Below are 22094 nucleotides of genomic sequence, written 5' to 3' on the forward strand. Positions count from 1 at the left end.
TGTTTTTCTTCTTTTATTAGGTATGCACAGACCCCCAAAACTCAAATGGATTGATTACCATTTAATCTCAACCCAGCTGATGTTTCTTCTCTCTTGCCATCTGACAGAGCACAGGGTCCACAGAACATGTGACCTGCCCAGTCATCAATTAAGCTGCCCTAGAAATACAGAGGGATGACAAAATATATATATATATATATATATATATTTTGCTTACTGGTGACTACTGTACGGTATAAGTACACATAAATCATACAGTCAAACCAAGCTATTAAAAATTGACAATGATGTTGTCCAGCAATCTCACTGTGATGATAAAATGTAGTTGTTCAATAATACACAGATGTGTTTTAGGTTTGTTGCACTGTACTAGACAGCTATCTCACCGGGATGTTGTATCTCTCTCTCATTGATGTGCGCATCATCATCATCATAGTTGTTGGCAGCAGGGGGAGACAAGCATTCGCCATACCTCTCAACCATCTGACAGGCTAGGCACATTGAACAGAAGGTACCACACAAACCTGGAAGATAGAAGTTATTATGAAATTTTTGACATTAAAGATTTTAAATAAGGGTTATGTTTGTTATTACAGCCTACACTTACAGACTCTCCTGTCAATGCAACAGTCCAGAATCCTTGGGTTCCACTTTGCCGGAATGTTTGGTTGACTCATTACTGCTCTATCACACATTCCACATCCAGATTTGCAGGAATAATAAGAAATGTATTGGTTACGTTGAAGACAATTGGGACCTGCAGCAATCATTAGAACATTTAACAGGGCTCTATAGTGCGACCATTTAACTCACATATATGCCGAAATATTTAGGAGCACCAATGAGCCTAGAAAAATCAAGGATTCTAGTATTATTACCTCAAATGTTTTTTCTTTTGCTCCTAAATTTCTTTATGTGCGCCTACATATTTTAAGCCAAGGCGCACACGTGCTCTTTGTAAAAAAAAAGGTAATCGTAGCCCTATTTAAATATTCTATTTATTTTACAAATATTGTCTGTTTGGGGTCCTTTTGAACAGGTTCGGGTAGATTACTGAAGTGATACTGTAATCTGAAATACTGGGCATGATTATCCTAGAGCTGCGTTTAATAGGAACTTTACCTATCGTACCAATTAGCAAGAAAGGTGGGTTGTCAGTGTGGAGCTCTTGTTATTTTGTTATTATTAGGCCTGGCTATGTTCTCCTCTACCGCCATCTACAGGGAATCTTGCTTACTGCGTTAGGACCGAACTTGTGCAGAGGTCTGAAATGTACTTCCTTCCTCGGAAGGGTTTGTTTGATTGACAATTGGCGAACAAAATAAATAACTGGTAGCTAGCTAGTTACAAGCTCAATTCCAGTTGCTAACCAGAGCATCATCACAAGTTGAGCTCTAACGTTAGCCTAGTACGACTACAGCATTATTTCCTAAGGGACCTTTATTTCAACCACAAAACTTACAAACAATTACAGTAAGCACTCAACAGGCTTGTACTCAACGATGTGTTTCCGTTTTACCTTCTTTTTTCTCCATTTGAAATCACTCCATTTGACAACCTCATCCAGCGAAGGTGATAGGCAACGACAGTGTCAGTGAATTGTTATTAGACCGGTTGCCAAAATGAAATCTAAACATTAACGTGATTGATTGATTGGCGGGAGACTGGGTGGGAACTTGAAAAGTATTCTCTGATAGATTTTACCACATGACATGGCTATTTATTTGTACATAAATGATTAACTCCAATCAATTAAACTGTTTTGTTAGTCAAAGGCAATTATTGAAGTTTTAACGTCACATGCACAAGTACAGTGAAATGCCTTACTTGCACATTATAACACGTTGAATAATTTGCCAAAAATAGATACAAATATTTGCAATACAATAATGTAATGTATACATAATCAAGATCATTTAATCAAGAAATTAAATGAAAGACAATTAAATAAGAAATAAATTAAATACAAATATATTTACTCTAGTATGCAGGCTGTTTTAGGTTGAATTATATTTTCTTTAAAAAAAAGTTATTTTTTATTTCACCTTTATTTAAGTTCTCATTTACAACTGCGACCTAGCCAAGATAAAGCAAATTCAGGTAATTAGTTGAATAGACAATTTGACTGTTTTTTAAAAAAAAGAATTATGTTTCGTATGCCACAATTTCATTCAATGACTGGGTGCACGAACACTGCAGAAGGCCAACAGTGTTTTTTCTTGGATTTCCGTTTAGGATGTTTCTGCAAAACACTTCCCTCATTTTACACACATCATTAAGCTGGGTGCCTGTCTGTGAAAGTTTTAATTTTCAATGAAATATCTGAGATTATGTGAGGAAATAGGGAGAAAAAAACCCACTGTTTTATGAATGAAAACATTTGTTCATTTTAGAAACATATTGTGTAATGCCCAGTGTAAATCCTATGTACTTTTAGTGATAATAAAGTAGGCTACCTCTGTAAGGTTTGTGTCAAATATACTTTTCCCATTTCTTATATCAAGTACCTACTGGGCACAGACGTCAATTCAACGTCTATTCCAAGTTGGTTCAACGTTATTTCATTGAAATGACGTGAAAACAACATTGATTCAACCAGTGTGTACCCAGTGAGTAAGGTTTCTACTTCACTTTTCTGAACAGATTACAGAATAGGCAAAGGTGAAGAAGTAATAGGCCTTATTATATGTTTATCAGTTAACTTACCTATTTATTTGGTTGTGTCAAAGACCCATTGCTGTTGAACAATACTTTTTGTACTTTACCTTGAGTCTCAGCAGCAACTTACAAAGGCCATCATCTCTACCGTTTGTTATCAATCCCAGGATTAAATCGTTTCTCCTAATTGCATAAATTAAATGTATGATAGATGGTCATAGTGTTTTGAATTTATTTGTATGACATTTGGTTGAGTACATGCCCTACTGTACTCTTGCCTCTCTGGATAATACATACGGGACTTCTATTTTGTGGTAACCTCAACATGGTTTAGTTAGTTACGGGATTTCTTGTGTTTATTTTGGTTTTCTTTTGTTCCTACTTGATGCCATTGATTAATTTTAGGTGGGTTTCCATGGACAATTGTTTCTGTGTCACTTTGTTTCTGTGTTGGAATGAAGCTGGGAATTCTGCTTGACATATTGTGAGATTATGCTTTATGCTAAAATACTGTCTCTGTGGTGTGGCTTTTAGGTTTAAATGGGCCACATGCAGACGTCATGCATTTCCTTTTTCCCATTTAATCTATATGCTAAATCTATCAAGTTAGTGCCTACAGGAAGTGTGTATCTCTTACGTAATGGATGAGCGAATTCGTGTGCCCTGGTCATAGGCCTACGTGCTTTCCCCCCTCCTATATGGAGCATGCGTCATAACTACCACATTGCAGTGGTTGTGTAATGTTGAGAGTTCACATGTTTTTATTAATAAGCGATGAGGATACCAATTTTACAAAGCATTGTAAGTTTGGCCTTATAATACATGAGAAATAGCTTACATATAAATATGCCATCTGCACTGTGAGACTATGGATGTGATAATATAATGTTATTAATATCATGACAAAGGTATAGGTAACTGCTAAACTAAATCAAACACCAACATAAAGTGTCTTAATAGTGTGTTGGGCCACCATGAGCCATATATTTGACAAGTGTCTGGAACTCTGTTGGAGGGATGCGACACCATTCTTCCACAAGAAATTCCATAATTTGGTGTTGACATAGCTGTCTCAGGCCCTGTTCCAGAATCTCCCATAAGTGTTCAATTGGGTTGAGATCTGGTGACTGAGACGGCCATGGCATATTGTGAAACATCAGCAAGTTGAGCAGTCTTCGTTGCTGAAGCTCCTGCCAAATGTACCCCAACTATCAACTCTCTTTTATAGTCACTCAGACTTCTTCTAGACATGAGAGCCAAAATAATGGGCAACTGGGACTGCCCAGCATTTTTATACGTGATCCTAAGCTCATTGGATGTTCGTTCCACATCTATGTGGAAGCACCTGCTTTCAATATGCGTTGAATCCCTAAATTACTCAACTGTTTCCTTTATTTTGGCAGTTACCTGTACATTTTCACAGTATTTTTGGGAAGATAAATCGTATAGCAAACTATTTTCAAAATGTTCTTCTCTCGGTATGGGTATGCTCGTGTGTGTGTGTGTGTGTGTGTGTGTGTGTGTGTGTGTGTGTGTGTGTGTGTGTGTGTGTGTGTGTGTGTGTGTGTGTGTGTGTGCTCTCCTCCTTGGGCATATCACCCAAGGTTCTCAGCCGTACGTGACTTGAGCAGGGTCCAGCTCTGCCAGCTGCAGCCTCGCCATCCCCTGATAACACTAATTAACTTCCTATAATTTCCTCTAATTGCCGACGGCCAGGACTGAGACACCCAAGTTGGGGTGTGTGTGTATATGTGTGTGGGTGAGTGAATGAGAGAGAGAGAGATAGAGAGAGAGTAGACTGTATACATCCATCCATCATACAGTGGCTTGCGAAAGTATTCACCCCCTTGGCATTTTTCCTTATTTTGTTGCCTTACAAACTGGAATTAAAACAGATTTTGGGGGGGGGTTGTATCATTTGATTTACACAACATGCCTACCAATTTGAAGATGCAAAATATTTTTGATTGTGAAACAAACAAGAAATAAGACAAAAACCCCAGAAAACTTGAGCATGTGTAACTATTCACCACCCCAAAGTCAATACTTTGTAGAGCCACCTTTTGCAGCAATTACAGCTGCAAGTCTCTTGGGGTATGTCTCTATACGCATGGCACATCTAGCCACTGGGAATTTTGGCCATTTTACAAGGCAAAACTGCTCCAGCTCCTTCAAGTTGGATGGGTTCTACTGGTGTACAGCATTCTTTAAGGCATACCACAGATTCTCAATTGGATTGAGGTCTGGGTTTTGACTAGGCCATTCCAAGACATTTAAATGTTTCCCCTTAAACCACTCGGGTGTTGTTTTAGCAGTATGCTTAGGGTCATTGTCCTGCTGGAAGGTGAACCTCCGTCCCAGTCTCAAATCTCTGGAAGCCTGAAACAGGTTTCCCTCAAGAATTTCCCTGTATTTAGCGCCATCCATCATTCCTTCAATTCTGACCAGTTTCCCAATCCCTGCAGATGAAAAACATCCCCACAGCATGATGCTGCCACCACCATGCTTCACTGTGGGGATGTTGTTCTCTGGGTGATGAGAGGTGTTGGGTTTGCACCAGACATAGCGTTTTCCTTATAGCCAAAAAGCTCAATTTTACTCTCATTTGACCAGAGTACCTTCTTCCATATGTTTGGGGAGTCTCCCACCAAATGTGTTTGCTTATTTTTTTCTTCAAGCAATGGATTTTTTATGGCCACTCTTCCGTAAAGCACAGTTCTGTGGAGCGTATGGCTTAAAGTGGTACCATGGACAAATACTCCAATCTCCGCTGTGGAGCTTTGCAGCTCCTTCAGGGTATTCTTTGTTCTCTTTGTTGCCTCTCTGATTAATGCCCTCCTTGCCTGGTCCATGAGTTTTGGTGGCAGGTTTGTTGTGGTGCCATATTTTTTCCATTTTTTAATAATGGATTTAATGGTGCTCTGTGGGATGTTCAAAGTTTCTGATATTTTTTTTATAACTCAACCCTGATCTGTACTTCTCCACAACTTTGTCCCTGACTTGTTTGGAGAGCTCCTAGGTCATCATGGTGCCGCTTGCTTGGTGGTGCCCCTTGCTTAGTGGTGTTGCAGACCCTGGGGCCTTTCAGAACAGGTGTATTTATACTGAGATCATGTGACACTTAGACTGCACACAGGTGGACCTTATTTAACTAATTATGTGACTTCTGAAGGTAATTGGTTGCACCAGATCTTACTTAGGGGCTTCATAGCAAATGGGGTGAATACATACAGTTGAAGTCGGAAGTTTACATACACTTATTAAGTTGCGTTTTTCAACCACTCTACAAATTTCTTGTTAACAAACTATAGTTTTGGCAAGTACGTTACGACATCTACTTTGTGCATGATGCAATACATTTTTCCAACAATTGTTTACAGACCGATTATTTCACTGTATCACAATTCCAGTGGGTCAGAAGTTTACATACACGAAGTTGACTGTGCCTTTAAACATCTTGGAAAAATCCAGAAAATGATGTCATGGCTTTAGAAGCTTCTGATAGGCTAATTGATATAATTTGAGTCAATTGGATGTGTACCTGTGGATGTATTTCAAGGCCTACCTTCAAACTCTTTGCTTGACATCATGGGAAAATTAAAATAAATTAGCCAAGACCTTACCAAAAAAAATGGTAGACCTCCACAAGTCTGGTTCATCCTTTGGAGCAATATCCAAATACCTGAAGGTACCACGTTCATCTGTACAAACAATAGTACGCAAGTATAAACTCCATGGGACCATGTAGCCGTCATACCGCTCAGGAAGGAGACGCGTTCTGTCTCCTAGAGATTAATGTACTTTGGTGTGAAAAGTGCAAATCAATCCCAGAACAACAGCAAAGGACCTTGTGAAGATGCTGGCGGAAACGGGTACAAAAGTATCTATATCCACAGTCAAACAAGTCCTATATCGACATAACCTGAAAGGCTGCTCAGCAAGGAAGAAGCCACTGCTCCAAACCGCCATAAAAAGCCAGACTACGGTTTGCAACTGCACATGGGGACAAAGACTGTACTTTTTGGAGAAATGTCCTCTGGTCTGATGACACAAAAATAGAACTGTTTGGCCATTATGACCATCGTTATGTTTGGAGGATAAAGGGGGATGCTTGCAAGCCGAAGAACACCATCCCAACCGTGAAGCACGAGGGTGGCAGCATCATGTTGTGGGGTGCTTTGCTGCAGGAGGGACTGGTGCACTTCACAACATAGAAGGCATCATGAGGGAGGAAAATTATGTGGATATATTGAAGCAACATCTCAAGACATCAGTCAGGAAGTTAAAGCTTGGTCGCAAATGGGTCTTCCAAATGGACAATGACCCCAAGCATACTTCCAAAGTTGTGGCAAAATGGCTGAAGGACAACAAAGTCAAGATATTGGAGTGGCCGTCACAAAGCCCTGACCTCAATCCTATAGAACATTTGTGGGCAGAACTGAAAAAGCATGTGCGAGCAAGGAGGCCTACAAACCTTACTCCATTACACCAGCTCTGTCAGGAGGAATGGGCCAAAACTCACCCAACTTATTGTGGGAAGCTTGTGGAAGGCTACCTGAAACGCTTGACCCAAGTTAAACAATTTAATGGCAATGTTACCAAATACTAATTGAATGTATATTAACTTCTGACCCAATGGGAATGTGTTGAAAGAAATACAATCTGAAATAAATCATTCTCTCTACTATTATTCTGACATTTTACATTCTAAAATAAAGTGTTGATCCTAACTGACCTAAGACAGGGAATTTTTACTTGGATTAAATGTCAGGAATTGTGAAAAACTGAGTTTAAATGTATTTGGCTAAGGTGTATGTAAACTTCCGACTTCAACTGTATGCAAGCACCACTTTTCAGGGGGGTTTTTTAAAAAATTTTGAAACAAGTAATTTTTTTATTTGAATTCAGCAATTTGGAATATTTTGTGTTTGTCCATTACATAAAATCCAAATAAAAGGGAGGGAGGGCTAATACAGTAACACACACATATGCTGTACACACGCGCAACATACAAACACAAACACACACACATCCAGCCCCTTCAATCTTTAACCCCATGGACTGAGAGGCAGGCATGGATTCTATGTAATTAAGGCGGCAAAGTTAAGAAAGCATATTTATAGCAACAGGTTTTGCATAAACCACTGTTTGCCGTTGGAAATCCAAACTCATTTCACCAAAAAGAAAGAAAATTTGCATTCATTTTTTAATATCAGTCATTCGCAAAACAACAAAGGGCACATGGCAGTGCATCTTTCCATAATTAATTGGATAAAGCTCTTTCAGGCGTATTTGATCCTAAAACCAGTCTGCATAAAACATCATTGTGTAAATGCACGTCTTTACAAAAGTCAGCGGAAAGTGAAAACCATTTTCAAATCTAATTATACCACTATCTCCAGGATATGGCTCCTCTTTAAACATCCATGTATTGCTGTTCTCCTGTCCTTCAGCTTAAACTGTTGCCCGTTGGAGGTCAGAGAAAGTGCCTAGACGTCTCGAGCCAGAGTAAGAAATTAGATAAATAAATAGTGAAACACAGGTGGGGGTGGTAGTGAGGTCTTTTCTGTCCAGTTATCTGTGTTGGGATGTGATGTAATGCTGCTGCTTCCGGTCCCTGGCCTGATCTGTTTATTTATTCTGAGATAGCTCTGTAAAGGTTTACAGCCACAGGAGAAACCCAGGCAAAGTAACCCGTGCACAGCACAGGCACAGGCACAGCACAGCACAGAAGACTGCTGTATTTCAGCATTTAATGGGCTTTTAAATCAAATCAAATTTGATTGGTCACATACACATGGTTTGCAGATGTTATTGCAAGTGTAGTGAAATACTTGTGCTTTTAGTTCCGACAGCGCAGCAATATCTAACAAGTAATATCTAACAATTCCCCAACAAATACCTAATACATACAAATCTAAGTAAAAGAATGGAATATATATATAAATATAAATAATAATATATGAGGGAGCAATGACAGAGCGGCATAGGCTAAGATGCAATAGATGATATAGAATACAATATATATATATATATATATATATATATATATATATATATATATATATGAGATGAGTGATGCAAGATATGTAAACATTATTAAAGTGGCATTATTAAAATGACTAGTGTTCCGTTTATTCAAGTGGCCAATGATTTCAAGTCTGTATGTAGGCAGCAGATTCTCTGTGCTAGTGATGGCTGTTTAATAGTCTGATGGCCTTGAGATAGAAGATGTTTTTCAGTCTCTCTGTCCCAGCTTTGATGCACCTGTACTGACCACGCCTTCTGGATGGTAGCAGGGGGAACAGGCAGTGGCTTGGGTGGTTATTGTCCTTGATTATCTTTTTGGCCTTCCTGGAGGGCAGGTGGTTTGCCCCTGTGGGTGTGGACGGTGCAGTTGCCATACCAGGTGGTGATACAGCCCGACAGGATGCTCTCAATTGTGCATCTGTAAAATTTTGTGAGGGTCTTAGGTGTCAAGCCAAATTTCTTCAGCCTCCTGAGGTTGAAGAGGTGCTGTTGCGCCTTCTTCACCACACTGTCTGTGTGGGTGGACCATTTCAGTTTGTCCATGATTACCCCCGAGGAACTTAAAACTTTCCACCTTCTCCACTGCTGTCCCGTCGATGTGGATAGGAGGTGCTCCCTCTTCCTGAAGTCCACGATCATCTCCTTTGTTTTGTTGACGTTAAGTGAGAGGTTATTTTCTTGACACCCCACACTCCGAGAGCCCTCACCTCCTCCCTGTAGGCTGTCTCGTTGTTGTTGGTAATCAAGCCTACAACTGTTATGTCGTCTGCAAACTTGATGATTGAGTTGGAGGCGTGCGTGGCCACGTAGTCATGGGAACAGGGAGTACAGGAAGGGACTAAGCATGCACCCTTGTGGGGCCCCAGTGTTGAGGATCAGTGAAGAGGAGATGTTGTTTCCTACTTTCACCACCTGGGGGCAGCCCGTCAGGAAGTCCAGGACCCAATTGAACAGGGCAGGGTCGAGACCCAGGGCATCAAGCTTAATGATGAGCTTGGAGGGTACTATGGTATTGAATACTGAGCTATAGTCAATGAACAGCATTCTTACATAGGTATTCCTCTTGTCCAGATGGGAAAGGGCAGTGTGCAGTGCGATGGCGATTGCATCGTCTGTGGACCTATTGGGGCAGTAAGCAAATTGATGTGGGACTTAGTGACAGGTAACACGGTGACAGCTTTAGGGTGACAAGTAAAGAATATATATGTTTGTGCCTTTCCGACTAAATTAACTGCATCTTTTATTTATTTCACCTTTATTTAACCAGGTAGGCTGGTTCAGAACAAGTTCTCATTTGCAACTGCGACCTGGCCAAGATAAAGCAAAGCAGTTCGACACATACAACAACACAGAGTTACACATGGAATAATTAAACATACAATCAATAATACAGTAGAAAAATCTATATACAGCATGTGCAAATGAGGTATGATAAGAAAGGTAAGGCAATAAAAAGGCCATGGTGGCGAAGTAATTACAATATAGCAATTAAACACTGGAATGGTAGGATGTGCAGAAGATGAATGTGCAAGTTGAGATACTGGGGTGCAAAGGAGCAAGATAAATAAATAAATACAGTATGGGGATGAGGAAGATTGGATGGGCTATTTACAGATGAGCTATGTACAGGTGCAGTGATCTGTGAGCTGCTCTGACAGCTGGTTCTTAAAGCTAGTGAGAGAGGTAAGAGTCTCCAGCTTCAGAGAGTTGTGCAGTTCGTTCCAGTCATTGGCAGCAGAGAACAGGAAGGAGAGGCGGCCAAAAGAAGAATTGGCTTTAGGGGTGACCAGTGAGATATACCTGCTGGACCGTGTGCTACGGGTGGGTGCTGCTATGGTGACCAGTCAGCTGAGATAAGGCGGGGCTTTACCTAGCAGAGATTTGTAGATGACCTGGAGCCAGTGGGTTTGGTGACGAGTATGAAGCGAGGGCCAGCCAACGAGATCATACAGGTCGCAGTGGTGGGTAGTATATGGGGCTTTGGTGACAAAACGGATAGCACTGTGATAGACTGCATCCAATTTGTTGAATAGAGTGTTGAAGGCTATTTTGTAGATGACATCGCCGAAGTAGAGGATTGGTAGGATGGTCAGTTTTACAAGGGTATGTTTGGCAGCATGAGTGAAGGATGCCTTGTTGCGAAATAGGAATCTGATTCTAGATTTAATTTTGGATTGGAGATGCTTAATGTGAGTCTGGAAGGAGAGTTTACAGTCTAACCAGATACCTAGGTATTTGTAGTTGTCAGAACCGTCCAGAGTAGTGATGCTGGATGGGGGGGGCAGTTGCGGGCAGCGATCGGTTGAAGAGCATGCATTTAGTTTTACTTGCATTTAAGAGCAGTTGGAAGCCACGGTAGGAGAGGTGTATGGCATTGAAGCGCATCTGGAGGTTAGTTAACACAGTGTCCAACGAAGGGCCAGAGGTATACAGAATGGTGTCGTCTGCGTAGAGGTGGATCAAAGAATCACCAGCAGCGAGAGCGACATCATTGATGTATACAGAGAAGAGAGTCGGCCTGAGAATTGAACCCTGTGGCACCCCCATTGAGACTGCCAGAGGTCCGGACAACAGGCCCTCCGATTTGACATACTGAACTCTATCAGAGAAGTAGTTGGTGAACCAAGCGAGGCAATCATTTCAGAAACCAAGGTTGTTGAGTCTGCCAATAAGAATGTTGTAATTGATAAAGTTGAAAGCCTTAGCCAGGTCGATGAATAGTAATGTCTCTTATCGATGGTGGTTATGATATCATTTGGAACCTTGAGCGTGGCTGAGGTGCACCCATGACCAGCTCTGAAACCAGATTGCATAGCGGCGAAGGTACGGTGAGATTCGAAATGGTCGGTAATCTGTTTGTTAACTTGGCTTTCAAAGACCTTAGAAAGGCAGGGTAGAATAGATATAGGTCTGTAACAGTTTGGGTCTAGAGTGTCTCCCTCTTTGAAGAGGGGGATGACCGCGGCAGCTTTTCAATCTATGGGAATCTCAGACTATACGAAGAGAGGTTGAACAGGCTCGTAATAGGGTTTACAATAATTTTGGCAGATCATTTTAGAGAGCGTCCAGATTGTTTAGCCCAGCTGATTTGTAGGGGTCCAGATTTTGCAGCTCTTTCAGAACATCAGCTATCTGGATTTGGGTGAAGAAGAAGTGGGGGAGGTTTGGGCGAGTTGCTGTGGGGAGCGCAGGGCTGTTGACTGGGGTAGGGGTAGCCAGGTGGAAAGCATGGCCAGCCGTAAAAAAATTCTTATTTAAATTCTCAATTATTGTGGATTTATCGGTAGTGACAGTGTTTCCTAGCCTCAGTGCAATGGGCAGCTGGGAGAAGGTGCTCTTATTCTCCATAGACTTTACAGTGTCTTTTTTGAGTTTGTGCTACAGGATGCAAATTTCTGTTTGAAAAAGCTTGCCTTAGCTTTCCTAACTGCCTGTGTATATTGATTCCTAACTTCCCTAAAACGTTGCATATCACGGGGCTATTCGATGCTAATTCAGAATGCCACAGGATGTTTTTGTGCTGGTCAAGGGCAGACAGGTCTGGAGTGAACCAATGGCTATATCTATTCCTAGTTCAATTTTTTTTTGAATGGAGCATGCTTATTTAAGATGGTCAGGAAGGCACTTTTAAAGTAATAACTAGGCATCCTCTACTGACGGGATGAGGTCAATGTCATTCCAGGATACCCCGGCCAGGTCAATTAGAAAAGCCTGTTCGCAGAAGTGTTTTAGGGAGCGTTTGACAGTGATGAGGGGTGGTCGTTTGACCGCAGACCCATTAGGGATGCAGGCAATGAGGCAGTGATCGCTGAGATCTTGGTTGAAAACAGCAGAGGTGTATTTGGAGGGCGAGGTACTTAGGATGATATCTATGAGGGTGCCCGTGTTTACGGATTTGGGGTTGTACCTGGTAGGCTCATTGATAATTTGTGTGAGATTGAGGGCATCAAGTTTAGATTGTAGGATGCCCGGGGGGTGTTAAGCATGTCCCAATTTAGGTCACCTAGCAGCACGAGCTCAGAAGTTAGATGGGGGGCAATCAATTCACATATGGTGTCCAGGGCACAGCTGGGGGCAGAGGGTGGTCTATAGCAAGCGGCAACGGTGAGAGACTTGTTTCTGGAAAGGTGAATTTTTAGAAGTAGAAGCTCGAATTGTTTTGGTACAGACCTGGATAGTAAGATAGACCTCTGCAGGCTATCTCTGCAGTAGATTGCAACACCGCCCCCTTTAGCAGTTCTATCTTGGCGGAAAATGTTATAGTTAGGGATGGAAATTTCAGGGTTTTTGGTTATTTTCCTAAGCCAGGATTCAGACACGGCTAAGACATCCGGGTTGGCAGAATGTGCTAAAGCAATGAATAAAGCAAACTTAGGGAGTAGGCTTCTAATGTTAACATGCATGAAACCAAGGCTTTTACGGTTACAGAAGTCAACAAATGAGAGCACCTGGGGAGTAGGAGTGGAGCTAGGCACTGCAGGTCCTGGATTAACCTCTACATCACCAGAGGAACAGAGGAGAAGTAGGATAAGGGTACGGCTAAAGACTATAAGAACTGGCCGTCTAGCACGTTCAGAACAGAGAGTAAAGGGAGCAGGTTTCTGGGTACGATGGCATAGATTCAAGGCATAATGTACAGACAAAGGTATGGTAGGAAGAGAGTACATTGGAGGTAAACCTAGTCATTGAGATATAGTCTCTAGAGACGTTTAAACCAGCTGATGTCATCGCATATGTGGGAGGTGGAACAACATGGTTGGTTATTGAGCAGGGCTATAGGCTCTACAGTGAAATAAGACAGTGATCACTAACCAGGACAGTAATGGACAAGGCATATTGATATTAGGGAGAGGCATGCGTAGCCAAGTGATCGTATGGGTTCAGTGAGTGGTTGGGCTGGCTGGGGACACGGCGATTCAGACAGTTAGCAGGCCGGGGCAATCAAGCTACCATAAGGGCCTTATAGGGACGTCGTGATGGGGGAAAGTTTGTTTTTGCCTCCTCGTGCGGTGACGTTGATAGACCAGTCGTGGAATTAGTAAGGTTCCAAGTAGCAGAGGGGTCCAAGTCCATTTGGCAAAATGGGTATAGTGGTCCAAGAAACTGGCCTGTGGATCAGCTAACAGTCCAATATGCTATCGATAGCTAGCAGGCCACGGTTAGCAGAATGGGCCTTCAGGGGACGTCGCACCTGATGGGCCTGTTGGGATCCTCGGGCAGATTATGTCGGTAATCCAGTCGTGAAGGATCGACGGGGTTCCGTGCCCCGTACCGGCAGTAGAAGGGGTCCACATATTGTAGCCGAGGAGTGGGCTTCAGGAGTAGCCCAGGAGCCCTAGCCGGGAGATTGGTCTAGCATGGGCTAGCCCCAGGCTAGTTGGTGCTTGTGTAACAGTGTAAGTTCCGTCCCTCTCTTCGCCCCAACCCGGGCTCGAACCAGGGACCCTTGCACACATCAACAACTGACACCCACGAAGCATCGTTACCCATCGCGCCACAAAAGCCGCGGGGGGAAACCCTACTTCAAATCTCAGAGCGAGTGACGTCACTGATTGAAACGCTATTAGCGCGCACCACCGCTAACTAACTAGCCATTTCACATCGGTTACACTTGCTCCGGGAAGGAAACGTTAGCCAGGGGTAGTCAACCCGGGTTGCGGTTAGCTAGCTGCCGTGATCCAGATGAAAGGGTTCAGAGTTTGCAGTAGGAATCCGGGGATATGGAGAGAAAAATAGGTCCGGTATGCTCTGGTTTGAAACGCGTTGTATGAACTGGCGAGAGCTTTCCGAGCTAAAGGTTAGCTGACTGATAGCTGGTAGCTAGTTAGCTAGCTAGCTTCAGTTGAGGTATTCCAGTTTGGAGGGAAGTAGAAATACTTTAGAAAAATAACAGATCCACACCACATTGGGTGAGGCGGGTTGCAGTAGAGTATTTTGAAGTTGAGGATTAGGAAAAATATTAAAAAGAATGCGAAGGAAAAGATCTAAAAAGATATATACATGGGACGAGACAAGACAAAGACGTATAATCTAGATTTAAATGGAAAATCCTATTATCATTTACCAATTTTCCAAGAGTGATCCAAATGTTTGTTTTAGTATGCTCAGTATTGGTTTCACTGTGTCAATACCGTTGGATTCTAGCTTGAAATATACTTATTCATGTTATCATACTAGAACTTATTGATTACTTTATATCCATAAGGAATGTATATGTAAGGGGTTGTTAGGTTCTAATTTTCAGAGTAAATAACTCACGGACACTAGAGAAGCTTAACCAAGTGTCACGTCCTGACCAGTATAAGGGGTTATTGGTTATTGTGGTTCGGTCAGGATGTGGCAGGGGTTATTTGTTTATGTGTTTCGGGGTTTATTGGGATATGTATTTATGTAAGAGGGGTGTTTGTTTTATGTGTTCCGGGGTTTTTGGGTAATGTTCTTATTTTGTATTTCTATGGTTTTCTATGTTGTGTATTTCTTTGTTGGCCTGGTATGGCTCTCAATCAGGAACAGCTGTACATCGTTGTTTTTGATTGGGAGTCATACTTAGGTAGCCCTTTTTTCACCTGTGGTTTGTGGGAAGTTGTTGTTGCATAGCTGTGTGTGTAGCCTGCAATACTGTTCGTTCGAACGTTTTCTTGTTTTGTTTCGTATGTGTTCAAATAAAGTTAAGATGAGCACTCAACCCGCTGCGTCTTGGTCCATTACGTACGACGACCGTTACACCAAGTTTAATTCTTTCCAAAGGGTCCATACAGCTGTAATTCAGACAAAAACGTGTTTCCACCACCACAAGTACATATACTCCACTTTAGGCACTCCTCCTTCTCTCCAATATTTACATCTTATGGTTCGACAGGAAGAGGGTAATAGGGTAATAAACCATAATTTATCCCTTCAGGGGATCTGACCTGACCTCAACCCCTCCTTCGCCTAATCCACAGATGTCCATCCGCTTCCCCTAAAGCAATCCTGTGACTTCCTCCCGTCCACCCAACACATTCCAAAGCCATCTGTCTTATATGGGTGGCAGCGTAACCTAGTGGTTAGAGCGTTGGACTAGTAACCGAAAGATTGCAAGATCGAATCCCTGAGCTGACAAGGTACAAAATATGTCATTCTGCTCCTGAACAAGGCAGTTAACCCACTGTTCCTAGGCTGTCATTGAAAATAAGAATTTGTTCTTAACTGACTTGCCTAGTTAAGTATAGGTAAAATAAAAATATACTATGCTTCTGCGTATAACAATGTTCCAAGTTTCACCCAGAATCTAACAGGGTCAAGAGGAACTTGGTGTGTGGAAAGTTACTGAGTGAGAAAAGCGGAAGTGCACAAAGTTTGTGTTCTGTTTAAATATATTATTGTTGAATATGCATGTTCCTATGGAGGGAGACAAAGGACAACAGTCGAGTTTCAGTTCTTGATAAGCAGGTTAGTTGCTGCTAACAGAGTAAACATGTTCTCTGCTGTTCACAATCCACATATAAATACTTTGACTCTGTATGTGGTGCCATGTCCCTACATGAAAAAGCATCCATCGTTTTGGCAGTCGTTCTATAAAGTCATTACGACACCACAATTTGTTAGATGACACTCTTTGTCTATCCTTCTATTAACTGGCGACCTCCATTACTTGGTTTTTATTTGCACATGCTTGCTAGTGACTACAGGACACCTTTTCCTCCTGTTGATATTGTTTATAGTCTTAACATGAGAGATCAGACAAAAATTAGATCAAGGCCACATCCCTCTATTTAATTAATTGCAACATCCACCTTTGTTTAGGCTAGGAATGGATCGTAATCTCTTCAAAACAATAATATAGATGTAATGTAAGTTCAAGGGGGCATGAACTTAATGCCAACACCGATTAGGTGTTTTTTGGTCAAACCTGGACTTCATCCAGGATCTCTATTGCGGTTTGTCAGATGATGTGTAGATATGAGTTAACAGGGCTTTGCAGCATGTAAGGTTCTGTAGTTATTTTCTTAGTCAACCTTGTGTTCTGTTTCGTTGTGTTCTTGAATGTAGCCCTGTCTTTCATTTTTGTTCATATTTCACCTGTGTAAGTTACTCACCTGGTCACATCAGCTCCTTATTTAGTTCAGTTCATTCTGTTTGTGCCTTTGTAGGTATTGTTCGTTTTGACTCTACTAAGCCTTTTCCTAGCTCGTTTGTGAGAACCATTTATAGCCTTCAGTCCTTGTTTTGATTCACCTGCCTGTTTGCCTACCTGTGTATGACCATTGCCTGCCTGTGACCATGATTCCTGCCTTCTGTGAAGGCGAAATAAACACTTGCCGTGCTCTGCGTGTGAATCTACACTTTTTTCTCCCTGAGTATTCATTACAGAATACCTCAACCTAAATGGATTGGATTCAGCGGAGCTACAGCGGCGCCTAACCCAGCAAGAGGAGCATATGGAGGAAATCTGTCATCTTCTCCGCCAGTCTATCCCTTCTCCACCGATGCCAGGTATCGTAACCCATAGCTCTCCTTCATTCATATCCATGCCTAGAAAATATGACGGTTCACCTGGAAAATGTCAGGGATTTCTGATGCAATGCCGCAAATACATTGCGCACAACCCCACTAACTTCACCACCGACAAGAGCAAGGTGGATTTGGTTGTATCTCTACTCACAGGCAAAGCCCTGGATTGGGCCACTGCCATATGGACTGCCAACAGCACAGAACTCGGATCTGAGACCCATTTCTACACCCTCTTCAAAGAGGTATTTGATCACTCTCCTATCGGTCGTCCTATAGGAGACCTCCTCATAGAACTTTAACAAGGATGCAATTCATCTGCCAAGTATGCCCTCGATCGTCCGCACCATGGCTGCAGGGAGTGGATGGAGTGAGGCTGCTTTACTTACCGTCTACCGAAGAGGGCTCAACAGGGAACTTCAGGCGGAGCTGGCCTGTAGAGGTGACCTTCAGGATTTAAATCAATACATTCGTATATCCATCGACCACCTCATTGCTGACCGCCAAAGAACTCTGCCACCGAGGAACCCAAAACCTTCTCTTTCCTCGATTCCGTCTTCCCATCTGAGTTTTCCAGTGCCCATACAGTTGGGCCATGCTCCTCTCCCTTGTATCGAACGTCAAAGTCGGATCCAAGAAGGGCTCTGCCTATACAGTGGAGGGAAAGATCATCTACTCAGCCATTTCCCTGTTCGCCCCCCACGGAGACATGAGAAGGGTCCCTCCGCTGCCAAGCAGGTAGGCGTGTCCTTATTTCTAAATATCTCCCAGAAGCAATTCTCCATCCCAGTATTGATAACCGTGAAGGGGGTTACTAAGTATGTAGAGGGTTTGATAGATTCGGGAGCAGCAGGTAATTTTATCAATCACCAGCTAGTACAAGAGCATGACATTGATCTAACACCTGTCACCCCTCCCTTAAGGATTAACAGCCTGGACAGGCAGCCATTGGGCATGGGCTTCATTACGTACCTGACACAGAGCGTCACCCTCCAGATTGGAGTCTTCCACACCAAAACCATTCAACTCATGGAACTCTCATCCCCCAAACAGCCACCCATCCTCGGACACCCCTGGCTTTGTCGTCACGACCCTGCCATCTTGTGGAAACAAGGTGAATTACTGTCCTGGTCTTCTACCTGCTTCACCAGTTCTCTCAGCCTACCCTGCAGAGCCACCACCATTGAGGACTCTGCCTCTGCAGTGCTACCCACCATACCATCTAAATACTCCCAGTACAGCAATGTCTTCAGCAAAATCAAGGCCTCCACTCTGCTACCACATTGCCCAGGGGACTGTGCTATTGACTTACTCCCTGGAGTGTCCCAACCGAAGGGCCGTGTTAACCCCCTATCTATCCCGGAAAATGAGGCAATGGAGATCAACATTGATGACATCCTGATTTACTACCACTCCCTGAAGGAACACATACACTATATGCAAAAGGTACTTCAAAAGGTTCTTCTTCAAATGTTAAATTGTTTGTAACTTATTTTTGTACATAATGTTGCTGCTACCATCTCTTATGACTGAAAATAACTTCTAGACATCAGGACTGCGATTACTCACCACGGACTAGCAGAGTCATTTTTCTTCTTTCACGACTCTGACGAGCCCGAGTCGGAGGATATACGGCTCCCTCGGGAACAGGCCCCGACCCCAGTGATCTGTGTGAAGACTAGGCGGAGAAAGAGAGGCCGGAGGGCGGGCAGCCCTCTGAGGTGTAGGAGGTGATCGAATAAACCCCCACTCACCTCAATTCTGCTCTCAAACATGCAATCTTTGGACAATAAAATGGACGAGTTATTGGGAAGATTAAACTACCAACCGGTCATTAAAAACTGTAACATCTTATGCTTCACAGAGTTGTGGCTGAACGACGACAATATCAACATACAGCTGGCTGGTTATACGATGTACCGGCAGGATAGAACAGCGACGTCTGGTAAGACAAGGGGCGGCGGTCTATGTATTTTTGTAAACAACAACTGGTGCACGATATCTAAGGAAGTCTCGAGCCATTGCTCGCCTGAGGAAATGTTTCTCATGATAAGCTGCAGACCACATTGCCTAACGAGAGAGTTCTCATCTATATTCTCTGTAACTGTTTACATACCACCACAGTCAGAGACTGGCACCAAGATAGCATTGAATGAGCTGTATTCCGCCATAAGCAAACAAGAAAATGCTCATCCAGAGGCGGCACTCCTATTTGCCGGGGACTTTAATGTAGGGAAACTTAAATCAGTTTTACCTAGTTTCTATCAACATGTTAAATGTGCAACCAGAGGGAAAATAACTCTGGACCACCTATACTCCATACACAGAGATGCATACAAAGCTCTCCCTCTCCCTCCATTTGGCAAATCTGACCATAATTCTGTCCTGACTCCTGCTTACAAGCAAAAATTAAAGCAGAAAACACCAGTGACTAGATCAATAAAAAAAGGGGTCAGAGGAAGCAGATGCTAAGCTACAGGACTGTTTTGCTAGCACAGACTGGAATATGTTCCGGGATTCCTCCAATGGCATTGAGGAGTACACCACATCGGTCAAATCAAATCAAAGTGTATTTGTTACGTGCGCCGAATACAACAGGTGTAGACCTTACAGTGAAATACTTACTTACAGGCTCTAACCAATAGTGCAAAAAAGGTATTAGGTGACAATAGGTAAGTAAAGAAATAAAACAACAGTAAAAAGACAGGCTATATACAGTAGCGAGGCTATAAAAGTAGCAAGGCTACATACAGACACCGGTTAGTCAGGCTGATTGAGGTAGTAAAGGTAGGATGTACATGTAGATATGGTTAAAGTGACTATGCAAATATGATGAACAGAGAGTAGCAGTAGCGTAAAAGAGGGGTTGGCGGGTGGTGGGTGGCAGGACACAATGCAGATAACCCGGTTAGCCAATGTGCGGGAGTACTAGTTGGTCGGCCTAATTAAGGTAGTATATAGATTAATGTATAGTTAAAGTGACTATGCATACATGATAAACAGAGTGTAGCAGCAGTGTAAAAAGAGGGGTTGGGAGGGGGTGGGGGGGGCATACAATGCAAATAGTCCGGGTAGCCATTTGATTACCTGTTCAGGAGTCTTATGGCTTGGGGGTAAAAACTGTTGAGAAGCCTTTTTGTCCTAGACTTGGCACTCCGGTACCGCTTGCCATGCGGTAGTAGAGAGAACAGTCTATGACTGGGGTGGCTGGGGGCAATTTTTTACAATTTTTAGGGCCTTCCTCTGACACCGCCTGGTGTAGAGGTCCTGGATGGCAGGCAGCTTAACCCAAGTGATGTACTGGGCCGTACGCACTACCCTCTGTAGTGCCTTGCAGTCAGAGGCCGAGCAATTGCCGTACAAGGCAGTGATGCAACCAGTCAGGATGCTCTCGATGTTGCAGCTGTAGAACCTTTGAGGATCTCAGGACCCATGCCAAATCTTTTTAGTTTCCTGAGTGGGAATAGGCTTTGTTGTGCCCTCTTCACGACTGCCTTGGTGTGTTTGGACCATTCTAGTTTGTTGTTGATGTGGACACCAAGGAACTTGAAGCTCTCAACCTGCTCCACTACAGCCCCATCGATGAGAATGGGGGGGTGCTCAGTCCTCCTTTTCCTGTAGTCCACAATCATCTCCTTAGTCTTGGTTGCATTGAGGGATAGGTTGTTATTCTGGCACCACCCAGCCAGGTCTCTGACCTCCTCCCTATCGGCTGTCTCGTCATTGTCTGTGATCAGGCCTACCACTGTTGTGTTGTTTGAAAACGTAATGATGGTGATGGAGTTGCGCCTGGCCATGCAGTCGTGGGTGAACAGGGAGTACAGGAGAGGGCTGAGCACGCACCCCTGGGGAGCTCCAGTGTTGAGGATCAGCGTGGCATATGTATTGCTACCTACCCTCACCACCTGGGGGCGGTCCGTCAGGAAGTCCAGGATCCAGTTGCAGAGGGAGGTGTTTAGTCCCAGGATCCTTAGCTTAGTGATGAGCTTTGAGGGGACTATGGTGTTGAAAGCTGAGCTGTAGTCAATGAATAGCATTCTCACATAAGTGTTCCTTTTGTCCAGGTGGGAAAGGGCAGTGTGGAGTGCAATAGAGATTGCATCATCTGTGGATCTGTTAAGGTGGTATGCAAATTGGAGTGGGTCTAGGTTTTCTGGGATAATGGTATTGATGTGAGCCATTACCAACCTTTCAAAGCACTTCATGGCTACGGACGTGAGTGCTACGGGTCGGTTGTCATTTAGGCAGGTTGCCTTAGTGTTCTTGGGCACAGGGACTATGGTGGTCTGCTGGAAACATGTTGGTACTAAAGACTCAATCAGGGACTGTTTGAAAATGTCAGTGAAGACACCTGCCAGTTGGTCAGCACATGCCCGGAGCAAACGTCCTGGTAATCCGTCTGGCCCCGCAGCCTTGTGTATGTTGACCTGTTTAAAGGTCTTACTCATGTCGGCTACGGAGAGCGTGATCACACAGTCATCTGGAACAGCTGATGCTCTCATGCTTGCCTCAGTGTTGTTTGCCTCGAAGCGAGCATAGAAGTTATTCAGCTCGTCTGGTAGGCTCGTGTCACTGGGCTGCTCGCGGCTGTGCTTTCCTTTGTAGTCTGTAATAGTTTGCAAGCCCTGCCACATAAGACGAGCATCGGAGCCAGTGTAGTATGATTCAATCTTAGTCCTGTATTGACGCTTTGCCTGTTTGATGGTTCATCGCAGGGCATAGCAGGATTTCTTGTAAGCTTTCGGGTTGGAGTCCCGCACCTTGAAAGTGGCAGCTCTACCCTTTAGCTCAGTGCGAATTATTGCCTGTAATCCATGGCTTCTGGTTGGGGTATGTACGTACAGTCACTGTGGGGACGACGTCCTCGATGCACTTATTGATAAAGCCAGTGACTTATGTGGTGACTCCTCAATGCC

General features: G+C 43.3%; 1 long non-coding RNA gene across 2 annotated transcripts; it reads right to left on the reverse strand.

Moving 5' to 3' along the window:
* On the reverse strand, window positions 1-1895 carry LOC115176608 (uncharacterized). Of its 2 annotated transcripts, none has more exons than XR_003872249.1 (4): window positions 1520-1895; window positions 608-679; window positions 387-524; window positions 1-158 (listed from the first exon to the last, which is right to left on the reverse strand). It is a non-coding gene; the product is annotated as an uncharacterized LOC115176608 (long non-coding RNA). The 2 variants fall into 2 exon arrangements; XR_003872248.1 differs by having other exon boundaries at window positions 608-684.
* Window positions 1896-22094: the final 20199 nt, after the last annotated feature.

The sequence above is a fragment of the Salmo trutta genome, chromosome 37 (assembly GCF_901001165.1).
Source record: "Salmo trutta chromosome 37, fSalTru1.1, whole genome shotgun sequence".
NCBI classification, from domain to species: Eukaryota; Metazoa; Chordata; class Actinopteri; order Salmoniformes; family Salmonidae; genus Salmo; species Salmo trutta.